Here is a 12,620-nt window from a genome sequence, read left to right as displayed (position 1 = left end):
CTGTGCCACCAAAATGACCCTGCAACACAGTAAGGAGGGAGGTCTTGTCAACAAACGGTGCTGAGCTGATTGATGTCTGTCCGGGACTCTGTCTCACATCACACTGACACGTCAATTACAGATGGATTGCTGCTCTAAAGGGGAAAGGTAAACAACAAAGATCTGGGGATATGACATAAGGAAATGTATAATCGTGGTATCCTAAATAGACCAGAAAAAGTGTGTGTTATAAAGACATGTGGAAAACGTGACCTTCTGAGTGAGAGGAGTTACTGTACGTATCCTGTCGTGGAACTAACAGAGGATTTGTGTGGAGAACCCGTAAAGTGCTCTTGCAAATCAAGAGGAATCATGTGCACAGCCCAGTAGACACACAGGCATGGGCTTGGTCCCTTCACAATGGGGGAGACCCGTAAGCACGTGCAGCGGTGTTCAGCCTCGTGACGCATCAAGGAAATGCAAGTCAGACCATGAGACACTGTCCTACCAGAATGGTTAAAATGGAAAGATGGACAAACCCACGTGCTGACAGAGCCCTCACACAGCGCTGGTGGACGGGCAGATTGCTACAGCCACTCCGGGAAACCGGTGGTCTCCCTCCTCTAAGGTGTGATCGGCAATTCCACTCCCTGGTATGTGCCCTACTGAGGCACCCACTCAAGTTCACCCAAAGGTTATTTACAGCAGCATGACCCACGATCCCCTACGCTGGAGACAACTCAGACGTCCACGGTGGACTGGTTGCTCAGACGTCCACGGTGGACTAGATTGCTACAGCCACTCCGGGAAACCGGTGGTCTCCCTCCTCTAAGGTGTGATCGGCAATTCCACTCCCTGGTATGTGCCCTACTGAGGCACCCACTCAAGTTCACCCAAAGGTTATTTACAGCAGCATGACCCACGATCCCCTACGTTGGAGACAACTCAGACGTCCACGGTGGACTGGTTGCAGTATGTCCATCTGACGGAATTCTGCACAGGATTGAAAGAGACAACTGCATACAGCTGGACGCCAATGTGTGCACCTCGCACGTATACAGCTGGGCAACAGCAGCCATTCACAAGCAGCAGGATGTAAGGAGGCTCCCCCTCAGGTGGTGCAGGTGGGGGCTGGAGCCTGAGGGCGTGCCCCCTTCCGGTTCGTGCAGGCGCCTGGCCACGCCCCTCTTTGTGCTGGCCCTGCCCTCACTGCAGCTGGACTCAGGTGATACCAGCCGGCTTCTTCCCCCGCTAGACCACCAGCTGCTGGGAATGCGGACTTTCTGAGCCGCTCCACCCGGTGTCTGGCACGCCACAGCTGCTGGGCAAGGATGTCACGAGTGAATTGAGAGAGGAATGTTGAGCCAGAAGTGTCATAGCCAGATTTACTCAATGCTGGTGAGTAAGTCCTGGGGATTCTGCTGCATCATAACTTCCTTTGGGCTTGGATGTCTTTTAGATGGTATGTTCTGAACAGTTGGAAGTTTCTTGGCCTCTGGGACTGAAACAGTGGATGTTTGGTAGATGCATCCAGAAGGAAGTGGCTGGAATGTGACTCGCGCGGCCCGCCTGAGTGCAGATGGGGTAAACAGGCTTCAACGACCTCTGCTCATTTAGAACCAGAGGAAGTTGGGAGCTGAAGCGTGAACAGCGGGGTGGAGGCTGGCCAAAGTCTGGATGGCCCAATTCTAGCTTTTTTCTCATTACACGGGGAGCCCGTGACAATGTCCCTGGAGCGTCTCAGGCTGACAAAATCACCCCATCAGCATTTTCACTGGCAATCAATTAGGTGTGCCCTGGGCAACCCGTCCCCGGGGAGGAGAGCCAGGCCTGATCTTCTCAGAGGGACAGCTGGGGGCGGGGGGGTTGGCCCATGGCCCGGCGACAGTGGGTTGGGGCCAGGGGAGTCACAAAGGCGCGGTCGGGACAGCTTGGGGTTTGCACCGGGGCTGCCTAGGCCAGCACAAGGGTGTCTGAGACGACGGCGAGGTTCCGACCCCCGTAACGTTCTTCGGGGGTCGCGGCGAAGTTGGGACTCGCTCTGCAGCCAAACTGTGCTCCCAAGGGCATGTCTGAGGCTGGCCACACGGGGCCACGTCGACGGCGGCACTGACGGACACGAGGGACAGGACGTGGGGCAGCTATCTGCTAACAGCCAGGTTCGCTCTCCTCCTGCGGGACCCAGGCAGCCCCTCCACTAGCTCAGTCCAGCCAACGATGGGCGGGGACAGGCAGAGCTGCCACGAGCCACCGCCACCCACCGGGTTGTCACCGCCGGCCACTCTGTCCTCGCACCCTCTGGGCTCACAGGAGAGCAGCCCACGATATCCCAAAGTATCCCCCAGTATGTTCCGTTCCTGCCTGTTCTCGCTGTCTGCGGCCCCTCTTTTCGTGGGAGCTGAGGCCCCCCACTCTTGGAGTTGGGTTGAGCCCTGACTTGAGGAGGGGGAGATGCCAGCCTTCCACAGCTCCGAGAAGCCCAGGCTGGGACGTCTGTGGAAGGAGGAAGGACTTCTGGGTTCTGAGTCCTGGAGGAGCTCCCAGTGTCACACCCCACCCCGGGAGGGGGACGCCAGGGCCGCAGGACACCCTCCCCCCAGCCCCACCCGCCCACCCTGGAGCGGAGACCCTGAGAGGGGAGAAACCCAGAATCACCCGGGAGGGTGTGCGAACCCAAGAGAGACCAAGCACTAACCCAGAGGAGATTCTATTGCCCTGAGAGGGCCTGTGAGGGAGCTGAGGGCAGGGATCAAAAATAAAGACCCCCTGACGCACACGTGACCCCTGCGCGGGGCTCTCAGAGCGCCTCGGGGAGCCGGCCCCACGTCCGGGCCCACGAAGCGCCTTCGACCGTGAGCGCGTCGGCTCGGGTGACAAGAGGGAAGGTGAGAAAGTCTCCCCCGTCTGCTGCCATGTCATCAGCTTCCGTCTGTGCCTTGAGGCTCAGGGTCTGTGACAGACAAATTAGGGACCGGAAGAGGGGCCGTCTTTTCAGTTCCTTTAAGCTTGAGTGGTTTGGGGGGAGTTCTCACGGGATCCCCAGCGTTCAGAGCCCCAGGAGATCTGGAAGAAAACCCTCTCCCGGCAAGTCAAAGCCACTTCTGCGTTCCGTTCACTTGTACCTTTCGTGACATTTGGGGGTTTTATCCTCCACGTGAAAAACGAAAGTCCTGTGCCCGTGGGTTTGCCTTTCAGCTTTCTTTTGTCGCTGGCGGGAGTGAATAAGAGAAACTCAAGGTGCGGGTCACCGCGGACGAGCGGGCCAAGCATCGTCTGGCTCTGGGCCCTGTGTCTGGCTCACGCCCGCTGCCCAGAAGTTCCCCGCGGACTCAGCGATGGGGAGAGGCCGGCTGGCCGGCCTCCCGGTTTGTCGCCTTGGAGATTCGAGACCCGCAGCCAGGGGCACGCGGCTGGGGGCCTGGACGGGCCGCTTTGGGGGAAGAGGCTCCCGCTGGCCGTTGCGGAGGCGGAGAAGCAGGGGCGGGAGGGGCTGGCCCCGCTGCCCACCCTCCTTCCTGCCGCTTCAGGCGACTCCCCCCGGCCCATGGCCTCGGATGTGCTAGCCGCACACAGACAGAAGGGAGCAGGGAAAGGAAGCCTCTCTCCTCAGGGGATCCGGGTCCTTTGTGACGGTGGGGCCGGGGAGAGCCCGAGGGGTAGGGAGAGCAGGAGGTGCCGGCCGCAGGGCTGGGCTGGGGGAGGAAGGTCGGAGCGCTTGGCGGGCCTCCAGGCTCAGAGCAGCTGGGCTGGGCAGGTCAGGGGGCCTGGGAGCCAGAGCGGCCCCGGGGGCCCGGCCGGCCTGGCCGGGGAGGGCGCGCTTGGGCCCTTCCTGCGCTGGATGGTGGGGCTGTGGCCCAGAGGGCCTGCCGTCCCAGCCTTGGAGACTGAGGACCCTCCGCTCCCCGCCGATAGCGCAGCTCCGTGGGAATCCCGGGCCCACCAGGGGCTTCTGTTCTCACTGTCACTTCCGGCCGAGGGCAGTGGCCGGGCTCCTCCCAGGCTTCTGCGCCAGCTCCCAGGCGGGCACGCTGCCCAGCGCTCCTTCCAGATCCACGTGCGTGGGCGTGCACGTGTGTGAGCGCGCGGGCACGCGTGTACACGCGCGTGCGTGTGCGTGAGCGCTTGGTGTGAGGCCGGCTGCGCCTCCCGAGGGGCTCTGTGGCGGCCCTTCTGCCGCGGGTCCTCGTCTCCGCCTTTGCTCCGCGACCAGAGGCCCAAGGAAGTAAGGGGGGCCCGGGAGAGCATTCCTGGGAGTCCCTGCGGCGGGAGGGCGGCCAGGTTGAGTGCAGGGCTTGAGGAGGCTGAGAGGCAGCCGGCCGGCTTCGCGTGGGGCTCCGGCTGCGCGAGCGGGAGGGCGGCGTTCACCTGGGACCGTCCACGGCGGGGACAGCCGGTCTCAACTGCTGACCCGCCACGGCTGTGAAAGGGCACTTGCACAGAAAAGGAAAGGTTCACGCCCTTACTGACGGAGAGGCACGGGCAGAGTCCTGGCCCCCGGGGGGTCCCGGCGTGGGAGCTGGGCAGGCAGGGCATGCGCCTCGCAGAGCATGCGCGGGTGTAGGGGCGGGGGAGGGGGAGGGGGAGGGGGAAGAAGTGCGGCTGCCCTCCGGGCCTTGGAACCCCTGACACTCTGCGTGGCCTCCCGTCTGCCGGGACGTTCCTGACCCCCAGGACCAAACGCAGCCGACACGGTGGCCGCCTCGGCAAAGGTGGGCCCTAGGTTGTGGGGCATGGGTGCCCAGCAGAGGGAAACACGCCCCGGAGGGGAGGAGGGTTTGGCAAAGGCTGTTTACAAGGACTGGTGCAGTAGCCAGGGTTTGCAACGGGAGCGGCTCTGCCTGGGCCTGCAGGCGAGGGAGTGACCAGGGAGGGGCCGCCTTGACCCCTCTCTCCTCCCACTGCCAGGGCTCCATGGGGGACAGAATTAAAACCAAGTCTCTTTCCAACGCAGGAAACCTCTCCATAAGGGTAGAAGAGAAGGACACAATTCTGTGATGAGCTGGCGTTAAACCAGGATGTGACGCACAGCACAGCCACTGCTGAAGCCACTGCAAAGACAGAAAGAAACCAGACTCTTTTCAGTAAGGAGCCTTTGCCGTTAGAGTCCAGTGACTCGTTCAGCCCATTCCCCCCACCCCCCGCCCCCCAGGAAATGGGTGATGGGGAGTCACCTTCCCTGAAGATCACAGTTCAAATAGCTGGCTCCCAGGCCTTGAGGAGACATTCCTGAGTGGTGAGACAGCCCATTAAGAAGATTTACAAACATTTGGAAAGGACAGAGAAAGACATTCTGGAAAGGGAGGGGAGGAGGAGCCTCATCTCTTATTTTCAGCAGGGAAGAGCTCCCATCTGCCCTGGTAGCGCCCACCGGCCAGCCCTCGGGTGGCCCCTGGGCAGGTGGGGGTGTGGGCGGATGGGAAGGTCCGCGCCAGGAGCAGACAGAAGGGCCCAGACTCTGCGCAGGACGTGGGGCGCAGCCGGCTGCAGCAGGGACCCCAGCCCTGAGACCATTAAGCCGCGTGGCTACTGGACTTTGTGAGAGATCAGTAGGGACCCGCCTGGGGCTACTGCCCAGCTGCTCCTCCGAGCCCACACGCTCTCGCAGGAAAAAGACTGAGGTGCGTTCCTTGTAACAGACCAACATCCAACAAAAACTGCTTCCCCAAATCCCAGGCCTGGGTGTGGAGGCCCAGCAGGCCGTGACTCAGGTCCGGAGTTGGGATGGAGACCTGCACAGTTGGCTGCAGGATGTGGGGAAGGAGCGTCCACCCACACACTACATGGCCAGTTGTGTTGTATCTTTTCCTGTAAAAGTTGGAAGTGAACTTCCAGACACGGGACATGATGTACTTTGGGATAATGAAGCAGCCTCTAATACTCGAGAAGCGGGTTCTGTGGGTCAGGACAACCTTGCAGAACATCTGTGGGGACAGTGGGCCAACATCGGACTTTCTTGCTACCCCATCAGCTGATGGGACGCCCTGCCATCTGGCCTGGGGGGCTGTTACAATTTTAAAAAGAAAAGATTTTTGAGGGTTTCTCAAAGTTTAAAAACAATGAGGACTCTATGTGTGTACCTAAACGTACTGTAGGAGAGCAGCAAGAGCCTTTCTCCTACCCTCTTAAGTTCTTTCCCAGAGGCCTGTGAATTAAACTGAGAAAAGCCAGATTAACGGAGGAAGAGGTTTATTTCACATGCACATGGGGGTGGGTTTGCATCACAGAAAAGAAAACTCCAAAGAGGCAGGGTGGAGGGTGGTGGTTATACAATCATTTTAACAAAGGGCAGCCCTCCTGGAGAAGAGAAGGGGGGGCGGGGGTTGGGGGGGTGGGGGCTGGGGGGGTGAGTTGTGGGAAGGTGACTAGGAAACTATGGAAACATGGGTTGTTTAGTGAGGGCGGGGGGGGGGGGGGGGGGGGGGGGGGTGGGGGGGGGGGGGGGGGGGGGGGGTGAGTTGTGGGAAGGTGACTAGGAAACTATGGAAACATGGGTTGTTTAGTGAGGTCTGTTATACAGACTCAAGCCCAAGAATGATCTCCTGAAGACACCTTTGCACGTAGAAACTATCTTTATAAAAGGGAAGAAAGCAGGAGGGCAGAGACCCCTCGTGTGCTTGTTGTTTCTTAACCACCTTCAGCTCAAAATGATCTTCATATGCCAAAGTGGCATATTTTGGGGTGGCATGTTCTGATTTCCTTCAGTCCAAAATCAGATCAGAGTTTTTAAGGAAAATAAGTTCAAGGAAACTTGGAGGAAGAAAAAATCTACAGATTTAGCCCCAGGCAGCTCTGTGATTTAGCGGGACTTGTTCTCTCTGTGGTCATTGCCCCCCAGCTGCCCAGGCCCTAGTGCTCGGGCCCTGGCGGCGCCGGGGGCCGTTCCTGGGACCTCTGGCCCTGGGCGCGGTCACCCCAGCTCTCCCTCCCACACTCTGCCTCTCAGAGAGCCCGGCCCAGGGCGTTTCTGCAGCTTCGCCCCCCGAAATGCGTGAGGATTCCTGGGGGGCCCGCACAGCGGGGCGTCACACGAATCCCTCTGAGCAGCCCCCGAGAGCCAGCCCACCGCCCTCACGCCCACTGGGCTGCGCCTGTCCTGGGCAGGTAGGGACGCCTGGGGGTCACCTCGCGCCTCCTGAAGCCTGCCCGGTGGGGGCCTGTCAGGAACACGGGACGGGGGGGTCCCAGGGGAGGCTACTGAAGCGCAGCAGGACCCTGCAGGGCCCTCGTGGGTACGAAAGCCCCTCCGTGTCCCCCATTTCTTGTTTGTAAAAGAAACCTTCGTCTCCTAGGCCTTCCCGGGGTTCCAAAGAGCAGACCCAAGCAGTTACTAGTTAGAGAAGTCAGGGAACCGGAAACAAAGGAGAAGCAGTCAATCCAGAGCAGGAATGACAGCTTCAACCAGAGTCGGCGATAAAGCAGAGTCCTAGCTCCCCCTCAAGGGGTGCACACAGCAGCCTGACGCAGATCTCTGAGCTGTCCTGCAGAAACTAAGACCCCACACGCCCGACCCAGAGACGCAGTTTCCCCCCTCGCTGCCCCCGCCTGCCTCTCCGTTCAAATGGCCGAGAGCCCGGGCTACGCCTTCAGGGTCCTGCGGGGTGGGAGGGGCCGCCTGCTCCAAGCGCAGCGGGCGGGCCCCTCAGCTGGGCCGGTGGTCGGGTGCCTTCCCCCCAAAGGGGCTCTGGTGCCGCCCAGCCCCTCGCCCTGCTCCCGAGGGGCGGCAGACCCATCCTGCTCTCCGGCCCCCGTGGAGTCGGGGCAGGGTACAGCGCTGGATGAGCCGAGGTTCAAGGGTGACGGTGGGGTAAATGCCAGTACCAGGGGCGGCGGGCGGGCAGGCTGGGCGGCTTCAGGGAGGAGGTGGCCCGGGACCTGAGACCCACCCTGCTGGGCCGGGAGTCACCAAGGCCAAGGATGGGAGGGCTCGGGCAGGGGCAGGCCCGCGTCACCTCCGGCCACGGCCCCGAATCTCACCGTGTCCCTGGCCATCCGCATGCCCTGCGCCAGGGCCCCTCCAGTGTGACCTGGCTGTCCAGCCGCTCGGCCGGATTCCCTGTGGGTGACCGGGGCCGCACAGGCTGCTGCGGGGGAGCCGAGATGGCAGCGGGGCCCGGGCCACGCCGGCTCGAGCTCCTGCCGAGGTCCTCAGGCGGCAGGCGCGGCTGGAGGCGTCTCCGTTAAAGGAGGAGCGTGGGGCTGGAGGCTGCGCGCGTCAGGGGCCTGCGCCACCTGACTCAGGCGCCCGTCACGGGGCCCTGAGTGCCAGCGTGGGGTCCCCAGGCCCCTCGGTGGTCACGGGGTCTCTGCAGCGCTGAACTCTGACCTGCCGCCCCCAGGCTCCTGCCTGAGCAGACAGGGAGGCCGGTCTTGGCCATGGGCAGCAGCCACCGGAAGGCTGCCGCTCCCCGGGCCCTCGCCCTGGGCGCCCCGGGAACCTGGTCGGGGTCCCTGTGGGGGGGTCCCCGGCGCCCCCCGCCCTGTGCTCCCACCCCGAACCTGGAGATCCTGACTGGATCCCGAGTCTCCGGATCTGTGGCCCACCTCCGCCCTATTTTACAGATGTGAAGGTTTCATTTACCTATCTGGGCCATGGTCATTGAATTAAAACATTTTGCTCGTGACAGTTTTCCCTTTGTAACTTCTTCGCAATTCCCCCCAGGTGAGTTGCTTTGAAACCCGTCTGAGTTTCCCTCGGCTGCCTCGACAAAAGGCCGCACGCTTAGTGGCTTAAAGAGCACAGGTATCTGACAGTCTCCCTGGCCACGGTCCTGGAGGCTCCCGGGAGAGCCTGCTGCGGCCCCCCTCCCCGCCCCCCCGCCTCCATTCTGCTGTCTGACCGCCTTCTCCTCCGTGAGGACCCTGTGGTCACATGAGGTTCACCTGCGACGATCTCCCGTCCCACCGTCCCCAGCCTTGGTGGCGTCTGCAAAGTCGCTTTGCCCGACGAGGTCACTAGCTGACCGTTCCAGGGACTCGGGCCAGGGTCTCTTTAGGGGACTCGTATTCTGCTCACCACCCGGTTCTAACAAAACTCCGTCCTATCTTATGGAAGCTTTCTGTGGGGCGATGGCTCTGTCTCTCCGGTGACTATGCTCCCTGGCCATTGGCCTCCCTGAGCTTCCCTCTGGTCTGAGATGCTCACGTTTCCCTCAAGGCTAGAGGGGGGCGGGTGGGCGCCGCGCCCGGGGCTCCCAGCACACGGGGAGGTGGGGGAGAGCTTGGCCAGCCCCCGGTGCTGCGTGCTCCGACGTGGTCGCATCGCTCTGGAAGCGCCCTGCTCCCACCCTGGAAGGCAGGAGGGGAGGGCTGGTGGCCGGCCCCAGCCTCACAACCATGCCAGGGCCGCGCGGCCAGCTCCCGTCTGCAAGGCCACCGCCTCCACACGGGTCTTCAGGGCCCTCTCCACCTCAGCCTCGCCCCCCTCAGTGTCCTTGTCATTAAAACACTCCTTTATAATCTCTAGTTGTTAGGTGTAAAATAGGTTTCAAAGTCACTTTAAGCTCACAAAGGATTCCTCTGGGCATTGTCTTCATTTCCTAGGGACTCCTTGGTTTCCACCACCCCCTCTGCAGGGGAAGTCGGCGCTGGATCATCGGAGGCCCCAGGGCTGCTGTCCCTCTGGGTCTTCTGGGAATGTCCCCTCCCCAGAGGGGCCTCTGACCCCGTCCAAAGTGGCCCCCATTCACGTCCTTCTATCCCAAGCAGGGCCGTCTCTCCGTTCTTGTTTCCTCGTCACTCACGAGGACGCAGTCACGGGGGCCCAGGAAGCCGGGCAGGGCCAACCTGTGTCCCAGGTCTCCCCGGGCCGCCCCCACCCCCCTCAGGGGCTCCATAAATGCTGCTGAAGCCGGTGAACTTTCCAGCATCACCCACCCCCAAGTGGACAAAGGCTCCACGGCTGAAATCTTGTAAAGCTCATAGTACAGTTTAAAAGTCCCCTTTTATCAGACCCCACACACTGTGAATTGCCTGTTCCTAATGGCCTGGTGAGGAGGGTCTGTTTGTTCCCGTACCTTTTCTGGCTGGTGTGAGGGCAGGTGGGGTGCGACCTCTGCAGGACTCGGGGCAGAGCGGGTGCGGCGGGGGGACAGACCAGGCTTGACGGCAGCTGCGGAGGGCCCTCCCCTGGGGCGTGCACTGTCTGCGGGTTTGGCCCCGCCTGCCAGGCCGCCTCCGAGCACAGCCCCTGCCCTCTTCACCCAGACCGGCGCGCCTTCCCAGGGTCTGCGGAGCTGGCCCCGTCCCCTCAGGGCCTTTGCACGTGCAGACCCTGCTGCAGGGCCCACCAGCCCTTCTCCAGGTCCTCATTCCCGCGCTGCCCCAGGTCCCGATGGTCGGGACCCCTGACATACTCTCCTAGGCTGGTCCCTTGGGCAGCTGGACGCCTGGTGAACCAGGGCTTCAAATGCAGCCGGGTGGCCTCCTCGTGCCTCGGTTTCCTCCCCCATCTGACGGGGATGATGGTAGAGCCTACGACGAGGTCACTGTAAGCACTGCGTTAGCGCCGTAACCCGCACGTACTGGAATTGAAACCAGGTTAGTGATGAGCTGACCCACTCCCTCCCCCGCCATGAAGCTCTCGTCCGGTTCTGTGCCCACGGCCAGTCCAGCCCCGTCTTGTGCTGAGGAGTCCGGTGAATGGAGAAAGGGCGGGACCCGGGGATTCTGGCTCTGACCCGAGCGCCCATCTCAGTCCTGGAAATGGACGTGAATCAGGTCCTTGCCTTGCTCAGGAGTGGTGTGGAAGTGGCCCCGGGACAGATTTGGTCAGATCTGCTGGCAGGAGGGGCCTGCTGGTACCCATGGCACTCACAGCAGGGAGACGGGCTGGACGAGAAGCAGGCCTCGGCGGGTCTGCGTACTGACCCTCAGGGAAGGCTGTCTCCCTGCTCTGGAGCCTCACCCGTCGGGTGACATTTGTTGGCGGAGCCCCTCCTGGGGTCCTGGGCCGGTCCTCGGCTGCCACGGGGGCCCTCCCGCCTGGGGACAGGGCTCGGGAGAGCGGCCACAGAGCCACGAGGAGCTCAGGCCAGCTTCCCCACTCAGCCGGGATGGTCTGTGTTTGTGACTGTCACGTATGGGCCTCATTTACACCCATGCTGCTGTTTACACGATGGATTGAAAAATCCGAACACTGCAAGATACCAGGCGATTTGACTATTCTTTCCGTATTTGACAGGAGATAAGCTAGGACTCTCTACCCACCGCCCATAGCTGCCACAAGGATGGAGAGCTCACCCGTGTCTCCCATGACACCGTCTGTGCCGGCAAGCGCCCGGCACCTGCGTCCGGTGGGCGAGAGATCTGAAGTCTCCGTAGAGAAGTGTGTGTGCACCCGGAAAGCGTCATCAACAGGGAGACCAAACGCGAGGAGCTGGACATTCTTTCTCTGCGAAAGAACATCTGATTGGAAAAAAATGCAGCTCCAGGGACCTAAGGTCAGCTTTGAAATGTGCAGCTTCCGCTCGTGCAACAGCAAAACAGCCTCGTAAGCACGGAGCCGGGGCCTTGCTTGCTGTGCTTGTGAGCGTACGGCCACCTCCTTGGGAGAGACAGATTTTGTCCCTGATTTAACTGCTCTTCTTTTTTTTTTTTTTTTTAGCGTTTATTTTGAAATAACTTCAAACAGAAAATTCAAGAAAAGTTGCAAGAATAAAGAGGGGACTGTCTGTGTAGCTTCACTCTGACTTACTGATTTCTTACATTTTATCCCATTTCCTTCAACACTCACACTCTCTCTGAAGTGCTTTTAGAACCAACGGAAAGTAAGAGGGAGACCGCATGTCCCTTCGCCTGTGAGTACCTCGGTGTGCATATCCTGGGAGCGTGGACTTTTCCCTGCAAATCCTCAGTGCCACTGTCGGATAATATAACACAATCATACGACCAACAGTCCCTGTTCAGCTTTTGCCAAAGTTCCAACAGTACTCCTTCCCATCGGGGGTAACGTCCGGGAGCTCACGCTAAACTTGGTTGTCACCTCTCCTCCAGGTGCTGGGCCCTTCCTGCCTCTCTGGCATCTGCTGTTGGCTGAATGTAAGGTGAGAGCGGGTGGGCAAAGGGGAATTGTTGTTTGCAGAGTCTCAGCCTGGCAACCCCAAGGTGAGAGCAAAGGGGGGGAGTTGGGTGGAAGATGGTCCCTTAGTAACAGACACACTTTCCAAACTGTGTGCCTCTGATTTCTCAGCCTCACTTATTGCATTGGCTGTAATTTCCAGTACAATGTTGAATAGCGTGGTCAGAGCCCTCAGCCTTGCCTGTTCGAAATGGGATTTTAGCTGTAGGTATTTCATGGAGGGGCCATACCAGGTGAGAAGGTTCCACTTTATTCTTAGTCTATATAGAGCTTTTATCATAAATAGGTGTTAAATTTTTTTGACATTTATTTATTTTATTAATTTATTTTTGGCTGTGTTGGGTCTTCGTTGCTATGCGCAGGCTTTCTCCCTAGTTGAGGCAAGGGGGTCTGCTCTTCGTTGCGGTGCGTGGGCTTCTCATTGCAGTGGCTTCTCTTGTTGCAGTTCACAGGCTCTAGGCATGTGGGCTTCGGTAGTCGTGGCCCGCGGGCTCTAGAGCGCAGGCTCAGTAGTTGTGGGGCACCGGCTTAGTTGCTCCATGGCATGTGGGAGCTTCCTGGACCA

General features: G+C 60.4%; 1 long non-coding RNA gene across 3 annotated transcripts; it reads left to right on the top strand.

Annotated features, from left to right (window-relative positions):
- The first annotated feature begins 787 nt into the window (after positions 1-787).
- On the top strand, positions 788-11,874 carry LOC102987542 (uncharacterized). Of its 3 annotated transcripts, none has more exons than XR_003680850.2 (4): positions 788-1,377; positions 4,931-5,597; positions 11,159-11,417; positions 11,582-11,874. It is a non-coding gene; the product is annotated as an uncharacterized lncRNA (long non-coding RNA). The 3 variants fall into 3 exon arrangements; XR_448725.4 differs by having other exon boundaries at positions 788-2,138; XR_008618020.1 differs by lacking the exon at positions 788-1,377 and adding an exon at positions 4,572-4,688.
- Positions 11,875-12,620: the final 746 nt, after the last annotated feature.

This window comes from Physeter macrocephalus, chromosome 8, assembly GCF_002837175.3.
Source record: "Physeter macrocephalus isolate SW-GA chromosome 8, ASM283717v5, whole genome shotgun sequence".
In the NCBI taxonomy this organism is placed as follows: domain Eukaryota; kingdom Metazoa; phylum Chordata; class Mammalia; order Artiodactyla; family Physeteridae; genus Physeter; species Physeter macrocephalus.
The sequence above is the reverse complement of the archived record's forward strand: the minus strand, read 5'-3'. Positions and strand labels throughout refer to the sequence as shown.